Raw genomic sequence first — 16852 nt, 5'->3', positions numbered from 1 at the left:
GCCGCCCAATGCCAAAGCCATAGAAGGCGGCAGGCCGTAACCACCACAGACATCTGTTAGTCGAAGCTCTGACCAGATCATAGAGGGCGTCAGCTAAAAATGACAGGGCCGACTCCATCCGCGGTGCAACCTCAGAGAGGGACTCCGCACCATCCGCGGGCTGTTCCACTGCCTGTTGTAACCAAGAAAGGCAGGCCAGAGCAGCATTGGAACTGCATACAGACGCCCTTAAGGCGAGGCCCCCAGATTTCAAATGACCGTTTCAATGTGGATTCAAGCCACCGGTCATGTATACCTTTTAGGGCAACCCCTCCCTCTACGGGGAGGGTGGTCCTCTTAGTCACCGCCGTGACCAAGGCGTCCACTTTAGGCATCCTCAAAGGGGCCATGTGCTCCTCACTTAGAGAGTACAGCTGACCCATAGCCCTGGCCACTTTCAAAGGCCCTTCAGGTTCAGACCATTGAGCTGAAATAAGCTCTTGGATGGAGTCATGCACAGGAAAGGCTCGAGCAGGCTTCTTAGTACTTGCCATCCTCGGATTACCAGAGGAGGCCTTGCCCTTGGCAGGATCATCAATCGAGAGGGCCTACAAGGCGTCCGAAATGAGCGCTGGCAGCTCATTGCGGTGGAAAATCCTCACCGCATTGGGATCATCCAGATCCAGTGGCAAACCGGCACTTTCCTCTGGCTCTTCACACTATGAGGCCCTGCCAGAACCCTCAGAATCCACACCGCCCGACCACGGGGGGGGGGGGGGGGGGGGGGGGGGGAGGGAGAAGGGAAGTGCGCCACTCTCAGACGGGGAATTTACACGTCTGTGTTTTGCGTCCTTCCAACGCTCGGGGGAATCAGCCAGCCCCGGGCCATCAACACCCGGGGAGAAACCAGGTAGCATTGCAGTGTCAGACACGTGCGGCAGAGCTCTTTTCAGCATGAAAGCTTTATGCATTAGAAGCACAAATTCTGGGGAGAAAACCTCACCCTGACCCCTCCGTCTCCGAATCAGGAGAAACGGGACCAGGAGCTCCTCTGGTAGCCTCTAACCGAGGCGTACCCCTGCACTCAGACTCCTCCGCAACAGAGAGGATCGAGGTGTGCAGCGCTTTCAAAATGGCGCCCGCTGCCAGCTCCATTGAGTGGGAAGAATCATCGCTCGCCATGCTTGTACCAGCTCTAGCGTCTAAAGAGCACGTCTTACAGAGCCCCACTGCTGATCTACGTTTACCACAACGGGAGCAGCGTTTAACTGCTTCAGCAGCCATCGTCCGACCGGACGGAATTATTTAAGTAAAATGGCGGCTTCGTGCCAAAACTTACCCCGATCGGAACAGCGTCCGCGGGACCTCCCCAGAGGAGCTGGGCACCACTCTCACCTCAAAAGACCGAGTCAAACGAGCTCCGGTCAAGCTGTACGTAGAAAATAGCCTCAGAATAGCCACACAGAACCAATGCATATTTCTTTCTTTTTTTTTTTTTTAACACTGTGAGGAAAGTTGGAGGCAGGCAGGGGAACGGGTAAGGCAGGGAAAGGGCGAACCTATATGCCTTCAAAGTGGACACCACCAGCCACAACACCCCTGCTTCAACTGGCAAAGCACAAGAGCCACCCCAGGCAGAATTTTTTCCAGGAGCTGATCAAGCTACATCCACACCTGCTGGGAGATAGAGCAATACTGAAGGCAGATGGAGCTAGCCATCCATAGAGCACTATGGTTTTTCAGTGTTCTCTATCTCCACCTGCTGGTAGGTGGACATAACCATCAGTTAATGGATTCATCTGCTGCTGATGACAAGGAATTAACACATGTAACAATCATAGCTGAATATTTTATAAAACCGTAATGTAAATAACATGCTAAAATATTTTATTTTACAGATGGCAGGCATAAATTTTTAACATTAGTGAGGAGCTGTTATTGCATTTCACATGCTTTATAGCTTCCTGGTTGTGAAGCTTAATATACATACTTTTTCCTGTGCTTCCTGCTGTATTATGACTGTAAACACTTAACAGTAGAACATAAGTTTAATAAAACCAATCACCACAAAAATTTAAATCTGTACAGAAGAAAGAAATATCTGCTCAGTCTCAATGTTTCCAAATGAATAATTTGCATGCCTTTATTATTTGCTTTCCACAAAATATATTAAGGGCTAATACTTGTATGACATTCATTTCAGCAAATCCCTATTGTTAAAGGAACTTGATCTATATGTAATGACACTAAAGCAACATCTTGTGCATATTCTATGACACACAGGTACCTGGAAGCCAAAACAACTGCATTAAGGACTCTTATTCCAGGTTTATAGTAGTTTACAGAAATCTGCACCAACTCTATAGACAGCACATGAACAAATCCTTAAAGAAACAACAAAAATCAAGTGAATCGCCAGAACTCAAGAGATGAACAAACAACTGCTCTCTGTGCTGCATATGACAATGGATATTTATCAAGTAAAGATGTTTGTAGTACAATTTGTTTAAAATCCCTAAATTTTTTTTAAACAAAAAAAAAAGTTTGACAGAAATTGTGCAACATCTATATATCTATATATCTATAAATATATATATATATATATATATATATATATATATATATATACACACACACACACACACATATACACACAAAATATATATACTCCGATATCCTATCAAGAGCTGCCAGTAAAGTAATAAAATCCCTCACGCCAGACATTTTCATGTACACATCTTTTGTTTCAAAGCCCTAACACGATCTTAAAATGAACACATCATATAATGCTTTTTCACTGATATTATATTGCTTGTAAGAAAACTAACCAGCATGTATTACAAATAATGGATTTTAAAAAATTATATACATGCATTAAACAGTACAAGCTCAATATCTCAGGACATCTCTTGCTCAGTTAAAACTATTTGAAGAAAGCACCTTGATTTTCAATCACATACAAAATTAGTGAAAAACAAAAAAGGCAAAGTACTTCCTTCATTACACACCTTCCCTGTGTAGCCCTTTGTTTCCAGTATAAACCATACTGGAATCCTTGTGTAAAGTTGCTTGCTGCTTGAAACTGGGCTACACTATCAGTATCTCAGGGATCCAGATGTCTGCAGTGGTTGGAACACAAAACATTCTGCTTCGGTTGCATGTCCTGCCTATCTTAATGCAAGACATTTTTCTCTACAAAGAAGGCAGAATAAGAGCACACATAGCAACAGAGCTCACAGCTGATTGGATAGGAGGCTTTCTTCAACCCGTCACTGCTTACAAGGTCTACTATAGTTTCCTGTCTGCTTGGCAGCAGGGTCATGTTATCTTCACTGGTGAGCTCAGCTGTGCTTGGGCATTTTAAGCAAAAACAGAAATGAAAAAAAACAAACAGAAGTATGAAGTAATCACAGCCAATAAAAATAATCCAAACTGTTATTCTTGAAAATTAAAACCACCATTAATAATCCAGTCCTTTTCAAATCTCATGTACACAGAAGCAGTTTTGTACAAAGTAAAGAACTGAGCAATTGATATATCATACAACCTATGGGGTCAAATCCACTCCTCTCCAGTGGCTTCCAGGAGGCTAACTGCAGCCAAATATCATATGCTCTTGAACACGGAGAGGAATACCGGATGAAACTGAAGGAAGCCAAGAGAGAGATACGTCTGGCAAAAGTGCGTGCGGAACAACAAATGGCTAGAAAGGTAAGGAGGGCTGACAAAAATTTCTTCAGGTATATTAGTGAAAGGGAAAAGACTAAAAAGGGAATTGTGAGACTGAAAGATGCTGCGAACCGCTATGTAGAAAATGATGAAGAAAAGGCAAATTTACTAAATAGATACTTTTGTTCTGTTTTCACAGAAGAAAATCCTGGAGAAGGACCGAGATGGACTGGCAAAAGTACATGTGAGAGTGGAGTGGATTTAGCACCGTTCACAGAAGAGAGTGTGTATGAACAACTAGGAAACCTAAAGGTGGACAAAGCCATGGGACCGGATGGGGTCCACCCCAGGATATTGAGGGAGCTCAGAGAGGTTCTGGCTGGTCCTCTTAAAGATTTGTTTAATAAATCCTTGGAGACGGGAGAGGTTCCGTGCGATTGGAGAAAGGTGGAGGTGGTCCCTCTTCACAAAAGTGGTGATAGGGAAGAAGCTAGAAACTACAGGCCGGTAAGCCTCACTTTGGTTATTGGAAAAGTAATGGAAGCGATGCTAAAGGACAGGATAGTGAATTTCCTGGAAGCCAATAAGTTGCAAGATCCGAAACAACATGGTTTTACCAAAGGGAAATCGTGTCAAACGAATCTCATTGAATTCCTTGACTGGGTGACTAGAGAACTGAATCAAGGACGTGCTATGGACGTAATCTACTTAGATTTCAGCAAAGCTTTTGACACGGTTCCTCACAGGAGGCTCTTGAATAAACTGGACAGACTGAAGATAGGACCTGAAGTGGTGAACTGGATTAGGAACTGGTTGACTGACAGAAACCAGAGGGTGGTGGTAAATGGAATTCGCTCGGAGGAGGGGAAGGTGAGTAGTGGAGTGCCTCAGGGATCGGTGCTGGGACCGATTCTGTTCAATATATTTGTGAGTGACATTGCCGAAGGGTTAGAAGGTAAAGTTTGCCTTTTTGCGGACGATACTAAGATTTGTAACAGAGTGGACACCGGGGAGGGAGTGGAAAACATGAAAAAGGATCTGCGGAAACTAGAAGAATGGTCTAAGGTTTGGCAATTAAAATTCAATGCGAAGAAATGCAAAGTGATGCACTTAGGGAGTAGAAATCCAAGGGAGAAGTATGTGTTAGGCGGGGAGAGTCTGAGAGTTACGGATGGGGAGAGGGATCTTGGGGTGATAGTACCTGAGGATCTGAAAGCGACGAAATAGTGTGACAAGGCGGTGGCCATAGCCAGAAGTTTGCTAGGCTGTATAGAGGTGTGACCAGCAGAAGAAAAGAGGTGTTGATGCCCCTGTATAAGTCGTTGGTGAGGCCCCACCTGGAGTATTGTGTTCAGTTCTGGAGGCCGTACCCTGCTAAGGATGTAAAAAAAATGGAAGCGGTGCAAAGAAAAGCTACGAGAATGGTATGGGATTTGCGTTACAAGACGTATGAGCAGAGACTTGCGGACCTGAACATGTATACCCTGGAGGAAAGGAGAAACAGGGGTGATATGATACACACGTTCAAATATTTGAAAGGTATTAATCCGCAAACGAACCTTTTCCGGAGATGGGAGGGCGGTAGAACGAGAGGACATGATATGAGAGTGAAGGGGGGCAGACTCAAGAAAAATGTCAGGAAGTATTTTTTCACGGACAGAGTGGTAGATACTTGGAATGCCCTCACGCGGGAGGTGGTGGAGATGAAAACATTAGCGGAATTCACGCATGCGTGGGATAAACATAAAGGAATCCTGTGCAGAAGGAATGGATCCTCAGAAGCTTAGCCGAGATTGGGAGGCGGGGCTGGTGTATGGGTGGTGGGGCTAGTTCTGGGCAAGACTTCTACGGTCTGTGTCCTGAAAATGGCAGATACAAATCAAGGTAAGGTATACACAAGAAGTAGCACATATGAGTTTATCTTGTTGGGCAGACTAGATGGACTGTGCAGGTCTTTTTCTGCTGTCATCTACTATATTTATTATCAAGGTAATATTCAGCTATTAATACCTGTTTTCAAACTCAACAGGTTATTTGAAAGAGCCTTAAAAAATATTCAGTACACACAAACAGCAGATTTAGCCGACACTTACAGCCCATGGTTTCCTGTGCTACAAAATTTTGAAAAATCTTGCAATTAAATAGCAGTGACCTCGCTCGCAAGACTTCCGCGTAAGTCTCGCAAGGCCGTCGCTTGAAGTCTTGGAAGTCATTTTGAAGTGGCGCTGGCAGCGGCATTGCCGGGCAGGAAAGAGCGGGATCCTTTCCTGCCCCGAAGAGGCCAGTAGACCACCAGGGCACAATAAAGTAGGGGAGGACACCCTTAGGCCTGCCAACGCCAGCCTCAGCCTGCCAGCCCACCTGTCCACTTGCCCGCAAACCCAGACAAACGAGCAGGATGGAAAAACCCGCCCGGATGTCCTATGGTATCCTCAAAAAGAGGACATGTCTGGGTAAAACCGGTCATATGGTAACCCTATGAGGGCAGGAACAACAACAATTCTGGTCAGAGCTCTCAATTGTATGCCTTAGTGACTGAACTGCTTACTAAGCTGACTACTTCCATTTCCTGTAGGTAGGAATCCAACTGGCTGTAAAGGAGCCAATTAGTACACAACCTAGTACTGCAGACAGAGAGACCAGATACAGTGAAATTTAGTCATAACAGTTAATTTCTGTTCCGTTGGTCTCAAGGCTGTACCAAACTAAAGTATGGAGAAATTAGATCTTGCCTGATCATTTTCTTTCCATTAGACCGTCACACTATTCCACCAAAACTTGTGGAGGAATAGTCATCTCCATCAACCAGAAGGTGGAGATAGAGAATACAGAACTAAACAGGGCTATTTAGGTGCTCATTTTCAAAGCACATAGACTCACAAAGTTACACAGTAACCCTATGGAACTTTGTAAGTCTATGTGCTTTGAAAATGAGCCTCAAAATCTCTGCGAGACACCTCAGCTCCTCAGCATTTACGATGGCAAGCAGTGTGGAACAAGAACAAATACAAATACAAAACAACTTTAAAACAGTAACATGAAAAAACTAATTTGGAACAATAAACTAGTATCTAACTCCCTCAGACCAAAGCAAAGAGAAGCACATCTCTACAAGATGTGAAACCAGTTACCCCCTTGAACTCTTCCATTGCCAAGTAACACCAAAAATCACGGGTATGCTTCTGGAATACTGTTAAGGACCAATAGAAAGAAAATTATCAGATAAGACCTAACTTCTCCTTCCATATCATCCTTCCCACTATTCCAGAGCTTGAGGATGTTCAGCAGCAGTTCCTAGAGAGGGTTGACACCAGGCACTGCCACCTACAAAACTAAAGCCCCAAAAGTGGCTTCTGAGAGAGCGAAGATACTTACCTGTAGCAGGTATTCTCAGAGGATAGCAGGCTGATTGTTCTCACATGTGGGTTGACGTCCGCGTCGGCCCAGGAAATGGCAAATTTTTCCCAGCAAAAATAAAAGGTTTTGCCAGAGTCTTCTGGCGCGCGAACAGTGTGCACCGTGCATGGGTGGTCGACGTCCCGTCCGTCGCGTGAGCGTGAATCTTCAGTTAAATCAAAAAGCATATAAACAAACTAACAACTCCAAAGGGGAGGTGGGCGGATTTGTGATAATCAGCCTGCTGTCCTCAGAGAATACCTGCTACAGGTAAGTATCTTTGATTTCTCCGAAGACAAGCAGGCTGCTTGTTCTCACATGTGGGGTATCCCTAACATCCAGGCTCACTCAAAACAATGAACATTGGTCAATTGGACCTCGCAATGATGAGGACATAACATAGATTGACCTGAAACCATAAACAACTAAATGAGTGCAGCCTGGAACAGAACAAAAATGGGTCTAGAGGGGTGGAGCTGGATTCTAAACCCCAAAAAGAATCTGTAGCACTGTCGTGTCAGGTATCCTGCTGAAGGCAGTAGTAAGATGTGAATGTGTGGACTGATGACCACATTGCAGCCTTGCAAATCTCTTCAATAGAGGCATTGTGAGCTGTGACATGGCCCTCCAGAGTCAGACCAGCATGGGCATGAGTGAAGGAAATGCAATCTGCTAGCCAATTGGAGATTGTGCATTTTCTGATGGCGACTTCCTGCCTGTTGGGATCAAAAGAAACAAACAACTGGGTAGACTGTCTGAAGGACTTCGTCCGCTCCACGTAAAAGGCCAATGCTCTCTTATAGTCCAAGGTGTGCAAACTGCTTTCGCCAGGGCGGGTATGAGGACAGGGAAAGAAGGTTGGCAAGACAATTGACTGGTTCAGATGGAACTCAGACACCACCTTCGGCAGGAACTTAGGGTGTGTGCGGAGGACTACTCTGTTGTGATGACACTTGATATAAGGTGCATGCACTACTAAGGCCTGAAGCTCACTGACCCTACGAGCTGAAGTAACAGCCACCAAGAAAATGACCTTCCAGGTCAAGTACTTCAGATGGCAGGAATTCAGTGGCTCAAAAGGAGCTTTCATCAGCTGGGTGAGGATGACGTTGAGATCCCATGACACTGGTGGAGGTTTGACAGGGGGCTTTGACAAAAGCAAAACCTCTCATGAAGCGAACTAAAGACTGTCCAGAGATCGGATTACACTCTACACGCGGATGATAAGCACTAATCGCACTAAGATGAACTCTTACGGAGTTGGTGTTGAGACCAGACTCTGATAAGTGTAGAAGGTATTCAAGCAGGGTCTGTGTAGGATAAGAAAGAGGATCTAGGGCCTTGCTGTCACACCAGACGGCAAACCTCCTCCATTTGAAAGAGTAACACCTCTTCGTGGAATCTTTTCTGGAAGCAAGCAAGACTCGGGAGACACCCTCTGAAAGACCCAAGGAGACAAATTCTAAGCTCTCAACATCCAGGCCATGAAAGTCAGAGACTGGAGGTTGGAATGTAGTAGCGACCCTTCGTTCTGGGTGATGAGGGTTGGAAAACACTCCAATCGCCATGGTTTCTCGGAGGACAACTACAGAAGAAGGAACCAAATCTGACATGGCCAGAAGGGAGCAATCAGAATCATGGTTCTGAAGTCTTGTTTGAGTTTCAGCAAAGTCTTCCCTACTAGAGGTATGGGAGGATATGAATACAGAAGGCCTGTTCCCTAATGAAGGACAAAGGCATCTGACGCTAGTCTGTCGTGGGCCTGAAGCCTGGAACAGAACTGAGGGACCTTGTGATTGAATTGAGTGGCAAAAATATCCACCGAGGGGGTGCCCCACTCTTGGAAGATCTTGCGGGCTATGCCAATGTTCAGAGACCACTCATGAGGTTGCATTATCCTGCTCAACCTGTTGGCCAGACTGTTGTTTAAGCCTGCCAGATAAGTGGCTTGGAAAACCATGCCATGACAGCGTGCCCAAAGCCACATCTGGACGGCTTCCTGACACAGAGGGCGAGATCTGGTGCCCTCCTGCTTGTTGGTGTAATAAATGGCAACCTGATTGTCTGTCTGAATCAAAATTATTTGGTTGGACAGCCGATCTCTGAAAGCATTTAGAGCGTTCCAGATCGCTCGCAATTCCAGAAGATTGATCTGAAGACCTTTTTCTTTAAAGGACCAAGCTCCTTGAATGTGAAGTCCATCTACATGAGCTCTCCACCCCAGGAGGGTTGCATCCGTCATCAGCACTTTTTGAGGCTGAGGAATTTGGAATGGACGTCACAAGGTCAAATTGGATCGAATCGTCCACCACTGAAGGGAATTCTGAAAGTCAATGGACAGTTGGATCACATCCTCTAGATCCCCCGCAGCTTGACACCACTGGGAAGCTAGGGCCCATTGAGCTGATCTCATGTGTAGACGTGTCATGGGAGTCACATGAACTGTGGAGGCCATGTGCCCCAGAAGTCTCAACATCTGCCGAGTTGTGATCTGTTGAGACGCTCGAACTATGGACACCAGGGACAGGAGGTTGTCTGCCCTTACCTCGGGAAGATAAGCTCGATCTGTCTTTGTGTTCAACAGAGCTCCAATGAATTCCAACTTTTGAACTGGGGCGAGATGGGACTTGGAGTAATTGATCACGAACCCCAGTAGCTCTAGCACCTGAATAGTCATTTGCATGGACTGTAGAGTACCTGCCTACGAGGTGCTCTTGACTAGCCAATTGTCGAGATAAGGGAACACATGCACTCCCAGTCTGTGTAGTGGTGCTGCGACTACCGCTAGGCACTTTGTGAACACTCTGGGCGCAGACACCAGACTAAAGGGCAGTACACAGTACTGAAAGTGCGGTGTTCCCTGCTGAAATCGAAGACACTTCCTATGAGCTGGGAGTATCGAGATGTGTGTGTAAGCATCCTTAAAGTCCAGAGAGTATAGCCAATCATTTTCATAAATCATGGGAAGAAGGGTGCCCAGGGAAACCATCCTGAACTTTTCTCAGACTAGAAGTACCTGGAATAGAATCCCAGCCCTTCTTCCCCTGGTGGAATGGGTTTGACCGCTTGGGCCTTCAGAAGGGCAGAGAGTTCCTCTGCAAGTACCTGTTTGTGCTGGGAACTGTAAGAACGAGTTCCCGGTGGGCAATTTGGAGGTTTGGATTCCAGATTGAGGGTGTATCCTGACCAAACTATTTGAAGAACCCATCGATAGGAGGTTATGAGAGGCCACCTTTGATGAAAAAAATATCAACCTCCCCCAACCAGCAAAGCGTCCAGTACGGACGCTTTTACAGAGGCTATGCTTAACTGGAGCCAGTCAAAAGCCCATTCCCTGCTTTCGCTGGGGAGCAGCACGGGCCTTAGACGCACGATGTTGACGGGAATGAGCGCGCTGGGGCTGAGCCTGGGCAGGCTGTCGAGAAGCAGGAGTGTACCTACACCTAGGATAGGAATACAAAGCACTCTTCTTCCCCCCAAAATACCTCCTAGATGAGGAGGTAGTAGCAGAAGACACCTGGTGGGAGAGAGCATCATTATGCTTCTTGATCTGAACAACAAGATCCTCTACTTTTTCACTAAAAGGTCCCCCCGGCAAGGAACATCCGCCATTCGCTGCTGGACCGAATGATCCAGGTCAGAGACACGCAGCCATGAGAGTCTATGCATCACTATACCCTGAGCAGCAATTCTGGATGCTACATCAAGTGTCGAACATATCCGTGGCCAGGAATTTTCGACACATCTTCTGCTGCCTGACCACCTGGCGAAAAGGCTCAGCTTGCTCCAGAGGGAGAGCATCAACCAAGCCAGACAGTTTTTTTTTGTTACATTTGTACCCCGCGCTTTCCCACTCATGGTAGGTTCAATGCGGCTTACATATTGTATACAGGTACTTATTTGTACCTGGGGCAATGGAGGGTTAAGTGACTTGCCCAGAGTCACAAGGAGCTGCCTGTGCCTGAAGTGGGAATCAAACTCAGTTCCTCAGTTCCCCAGGACCAAAGTCCACCACCCTAACCACTAGGTCACTCCTCCACTCCAGTTGCCTTATCGAGTCCCGCAAGTGAACGCTCGTGAAGAACTGGTATGATTGAATCTTGGCAGCGAGCATAGCGGCCTGATACGTCTTCCTCCCAAAACAGTCAAGAGTCTTAGCTTCTCTGCCTGGGGGCTCCGAAACATAGTCTCTAGTACTCCTGGCTCTTTTGAGGGCGGAATCCACCACCATGGAATTGTGGGGTAACTGAGACCTCATCAATCCAGGTTCACCGTGGATTCAATACTGGGATTCAGCTTTCTTCGGGACCACAGGGCCAGACAGAGGGGCCGACCAGTTTCACATAAGGACTTCCTTCAGTACCTTATGCAGAGTGACTGTCACAGCCTCTTTAGGTGGAGATGAATAGTCCAGGACTTCGAGCATCTCAATCCTGGGCTCATCCTCAACCTCCACAGGGAAGGGAATAGCCGTAGCCATTTCCCAGACAAAAAAGGAAAAGGAAAGACTCTCCAGTGGAGATAGTCTCCTTTCTGGTGGAGGGGAAGGTTCAGAGGGAATCCCATAGGACTCATCAGAAGAAAAGTACCTGAGATCTTCCTCTGACTCCCACGAATGCTCCTGCTCAGTATCGGATAAGACCTCTGCTAAGGTACTTCGACACTGGACCTGCCTTGACGCCGAGGAACGATGTCCTTGATGGCAATGTCAAGAGGCTGACACCCACTCAGACTGCGGCGAAACTCCCTCCACCGACGTCGAAGGGGAGTCGACCTGGGTGGCAGCTGACGCCGATGCCGCAGTCGGGGACCTTACCGCAGGAGAAGGGTCAGACACCGCTGCAGCAGACGGTACAGAAGGCGCAAGCACCCCTGACACTGAAGCTGACTGACGTTAGCAGTCCCTCCAGAAGTTCTGGAAACAAGGCCCGGATGCACTTGTCTTGAGCTGCCATCGGAGAAGGCTGCGGGGTCGGTGGAATAGGCATAGTCAGAATCTGTGGAGGCTCGGGAGCAGGTACCGGGCTGCTAGGAGACCAACGCATCGGCACCTCCTGTATCGAGGGGGTGCAATCCTCTTGGCGCTGATGCTTCTCAGGTGCCGACTCTCTCGACGCCCCGGAGCTCCCGGCACCGTGTGTCGAAGGAGAACAATGACAGTGCTTCTTTGCCTTTGCTCGACGTCCCTCTAGACTCCTCAGTACCAATGAGGACGTGGAATCCTCAAGTCTCCTCAGGGCCGGGTCCGACAAAGGTCGGTCCCGGGGGGCCTGCATAACAGGAGGCCTCGAGGCAGGTGGAGACCCACTCGACACCTCGTTGCTCCCAGCACAAGTTGGTCTCTCAGCAGCCATTACCTCTCCTCCAGACATTGATGCTCCTTTCGATGTTGACGCCGCCGACCTCCACTTTCTCCCCAGACTCTGGCTGAGTACTTTCATGATAAGGCTCACAAGATTAAACTTGAATTCTCAACCAAGTCACCTCCACCTCTTGCTCCCTTAGTCCATTCTGTAAACCCTCCTTCAACCCCTGCCTCCTTCTCTTCCTTTTCTTAAATCAATCACTTTAGAGGAAATTGCACATTTTCTTTCCTTTTCAAAACTAACTACCTGTTCCTCTGATCCTATTTCTCAACCATCTACTTAGCACTCTCTCCTACTGACATCCCTTTTGTCTTTCACATCCTCAATCTTTCACTTTCCACTGCAACTATTCCTGATGCCTTCAAGCATGCTGTAGTCACTCCACTTCTCAAAAAAACCTTCATTGGACCCTACCTGCCCTTCCAACTATCGCCCCATCTCCCTCCTCCCTTTCCTATCCAAGATACTCAAACGTGCTGTTCACTACTGTTGTCTTGACTTTCATCTCAAGCTATTCTTGAACCACTTCAATCTGGCTTTCGCCCTCTTCATTCAACTGAAATAGTGCTTGCTAAAGTTTCCAATGACCTATTCCTGGCCAGATCCAAAAGTCTCTATTCTATCCTCATCCTTTTCGATCTGCTACTTTTGACACGGTTATTACCGCCTACTCTTCGATATGCTGTCCTCAATTGGATTTCAGGGCTCTGTTCTTTCCTGGTTTTCTTCTTCTCTCTCCCATCATACTTTTAGTGTATATTCTGGTGGATCCTCCTCCACTTCTAGCCCACTGTTAGTTGATGTATCTCAGGGATTGTTCTGGAACCTATTCTCTTCTTTTCTCTATCTACACTTCTTCCCTTGGTACTCTGATCTCAATCCATTGTTTTAAGTATCATTACGCTGATGACTCCCAGATCTACCTCTCCACACCAGAAATTTCAGTAGGAATCCAGGCCAAAGTATCAGGCTGCTTGTCTGACATTGCTGCCTGGATGACTCACCACCATTTGAAATTAAACATGACCAAGACTGAGCTTCTTACCTTTCTCCCTAAACCAGTCTCTCCTCTTCCTCCTTCTCTATCTCTGTAGATAACACTCTCACATCTCATCAGCTCGTAACCTTAGGGGTCATCTTTGACTCCTCTCTCTCCTCTGCACATATTCAACAGACTGCTAAAACCTGTAGTTCCATTCTCTATAATATTACCAAAATTTGTCCTTTCTGAGCACACTACCAGAACCCTTATTCACACTCTTATCACCTCTCGCTTTGACTATTGCAACTTACTTCTCACACTAAGCCATCTCTCTCCCCTTCAATCTGCTCACAATTGTGCTGCACAACTTATAACCATATCACTTTGTATTTGTTCATACCGGAATTGGCGATCGCCTCTACGGTACTATGTAAGCCACACTGAGCCTGCAAATAGGTGGGAAAATGCGGGATACAAATGTAACAAATAAATAAATAAATTAAATATTCCGCCAGTGTCGCTATGCTCATATTAGCCCTTTTCTCAAATCACTTCATTGGCTCCCTATCTGTTTCCGCATGTAGTTCAAACTCCTGTTACTGACTTACAAGTACATTCACTCTGCAGCTCCTCAGTATCTCTCCACTCATTTATCTTTCCCTACACTCCTCTCTGGGAACTCCATTCACTGGGTAAATCTCTCATATCTGCACCCTTCTCCTTCACTTCTAACTCCAGACTCCATTCCTTTTATCTTGCTGCACCATATGGAATAGACTTCCTGAGCCAGTATGTCAAGCTCCATCTCTGGCCGTCTTCAAATCTAGGTTAAAAGCTCACCTTTTTTTTATGATGCTTTTAACTCCTAACCCTTACTCACTTGTTCAGTACCCATGCTTTATCATTCCCACCTTAGCAATTCCCTTATTTGTCCTGTTTGTCTATTCTAATTAGATTGTAAGCTCTGTCAAGCAGGGACAGTCTCTTCATGTCCAGTGTACAGCGCTGCATACGTCTAGTAGCGATATAGAAATGGTAAGTAGTAGCAGTATAGTAGCCTCATGGACAACATCACAGAGCAATCTTCACCTTAAGAGAACAAAGGAAAATAACAACCAAGGGAATCTGGAACACGTCTAGGAAGGGCAAGAAGGTGGTTTAGACCAATCCTCACGAAAACGATGGGAGTTAGATTCCCCCAGATCCTTGACCAAACGCTCAAGATCCTCCTCAAACAGGAGCTTGCCCTGAAAGGGAAGCTTGGTTAAGGTGGACTTGGAGGCAACATCCGCCGCCCAGTGGTAGAGCCACAGCAAGCGACAAACAGACACTGCCAACACCACCTGCTTAGCAGAAGCCTGAAGCAGGTCACAGAGATCATCTGCCAGGAAGGCCAGCCCAGCCTCCAAAGTAGGCAAGTCCATGGACCCGAAGTCACAGAAACTGAAAAGTTCGTCGCCCACTGAAGAGTTCGTCGCCCTCCAGTGGAGGAGTGGCCTAGTGGTTAGGGTGGTGGACTTTGGTCCTGGGGAACTGAGGAACTGAGTTCGATTCCCGGCACAGGCATCTCCTTGTGACTCTGGGCAAGTCACTTAACCCTCCATTGCCCCAGGTACAAATAAGTACCTGTATAAAGCCGCATTGAGCCTGCCATGAGTGGGAAAGCGCGGGGTACAAATGTAACAATAAAATAAAATAAATACAGGCCACATAAGACCCAGAAACCATGGCCTGCAGGCACAGGGCTGCCACCTTAAAGGCCATGTCATTAGAATTTACGCAGACCACTTTACAAAATATACCTAGCAAGTTGTACACAAATTCTAACTAATGCCAATTAAGGCAGGAAAGAACACCGGAGCAAAAGAAACCTCAGACTCTTTTTAAAGTCAGGAGAGTGAGAACCACAAACCCCAGTCAGGCAGAGAGGGGGGCGATGGGGGAGGAAGGGAGGGACCTGGCACCGCCAGGTGTGCACCCAAGTCCCAGGACCAGGACACCTTAGACTCCAGAAGCTCGACTAGACCCAGGGGACCAGGCCAAGAGCCAGTCAATCCAGAGCTGCACGGTTATGACCATCCACCCGCTAGATAGAGAGAATACTGAAGTTAATTAAGGTGGCTGCACATAACCAAATATAGTAAACCTCTGAAGTTCTCTCTCTTTTTTTTTTTGACAGCCGGACCTGTCAAACAACTTCTGCAAGTCCAAATTCAGGTAGAAGGAAGCTCTCTTCTTTGGAACTACAAAGTACATGGATAACTTCCCATTCCCCAATTACAACTGAAGACAGTCTCGACTGTACCTAAATGAAGAAGCATTTGCAAGGTGGCTTGAACAGCTTGATATTTGGGCTGGAGCTTGCATGGAGCTTCCAAGAAAAAAATCTGCAGAGGAATGGGAGCACTCCAGTTTGTAACCTTGCTTTAGTATTTCCAAGACACATTGGTCTGAGGTAATTTTAGTCCACTCCTCATAGAACCTGGAGAGGAGTTCTGCTATTATGAAACCCAAGGAGTGAACTGAGACCCCATCATTTAGAGATGCAGAAGGCATTGGTAAACCTGGAGTTTGAAGCAGAGTTCTTTCTGGCAGAATGAATGAAAGAAGGCTTGTCTTGGTTGAAGTGGGAACCCTGAAAGTTAGAATTGCCTGGCCTGTAGCACTTGGCTTCACGAAACCTAAGATGAGACAGAGGATTTAAAAGAATCTTTAGACTTGTCCTCTGGTAATCTCAGAGACTTGAAGTCCCCTATGTCTTTACTCAAGTTCTCTAGATCTTCTCCAAACAAAAGTTTACTTTAATAGGTAGATTGCTAAATGTGACTTAGAAGCCAAATCAGCTGTCCAATGCCTAAGCCAGAGCTATGTTCTTGCTGAGAGGGTCAAGGATGACTTGTGTTGCTGTGCATTATAACTAGCTGCTCATTGGAGCTAAACTAGTGTAGCTGAGAGCCAGAGCTAGATGGTGTAGCAGAATATGGTTGTTTGTACCATTGTGCACTATTGATGGCAAGGTGCAGTGGGATTTGAACCAGCAACTTCTAGATCTCTGTGCTCACTCTCAGCTGGTTGCTTTAACCATTAAAGCTATTCTTCTACATTGAAGTAGCTATGCAATAATTACTAACTGTCCAAGACAATGAAAAGGTTCAAAAGTGCAATAGAAGCATTTAGAGACACTACAGCATACAGGTAGAGTGGTGCCACCAATACAGTAGTGGCTGGAGCTGGTACATAATAGTTTTGGCCAGTGCGCAATTACAGAGAGTAGACGAGCTGTGGCAAATCAACATAGCTAACCTTTAGCACTGTAGTGTAGTGTTAGCTGTCCCAGCCATACAATGAACTGCTTGTCAAGGCAAGCAAAAAGGGAGAGAGAAGTAAAATATTCATTTAGTTGCACAGCTTCTAATGAATGCGATGCACAAACCAGTCTTGAACCTGTGACCTTCAGGCT

General features: G+C 46.4%; 1 protein-coding gene across 5 annotated transcripts in view; it reads right to left on the bottom strand.

The window, feature by feature from the left end:
• FAM214A (family with sequence similarity 214 member A) overlaps positions 1–16852 on the bottom strand; it is a 224167-nt gene that overhangs the window by 192379 nt on the left and 14936 nt on the right. The window contains exon 1 of one of the 5 annotated variants that reach the window (XM_030189286.1): positions 2988–3004. The exons of the other annotated variants lie outside the window; for them this stretch is intronic. The gene's annotated coding sequence lies outside the window, so the exon portion shown is untranslated. Of the gene's footprint in view, positions 1–2987; positions 3005–16852 lie in introns of those variants that run through there. 5 annotated transcript variants of the gene reach the window in all.

This window comes from Microcaecilia unicolor, chromosome 1 (genome assembly GCF_901765095.1).
Source record: "Microcaecilia unicolor chromosome 1, aMicUni1.1, whole genome shotgun sequence".
NCBI classification, from domain to species: domain Eukaryota; kingdom Metazoa; phylum Chordata; class Amphibia; order Gymnophiona; family Siphonopidae; genus Microcaecilia; species Microcaecilia unicolor.
The sequence above is the reverse complement of the archived record's forward strand: the minus strand, read 5'-3'. Positions and strand labels throughout refer to the sequence as shown.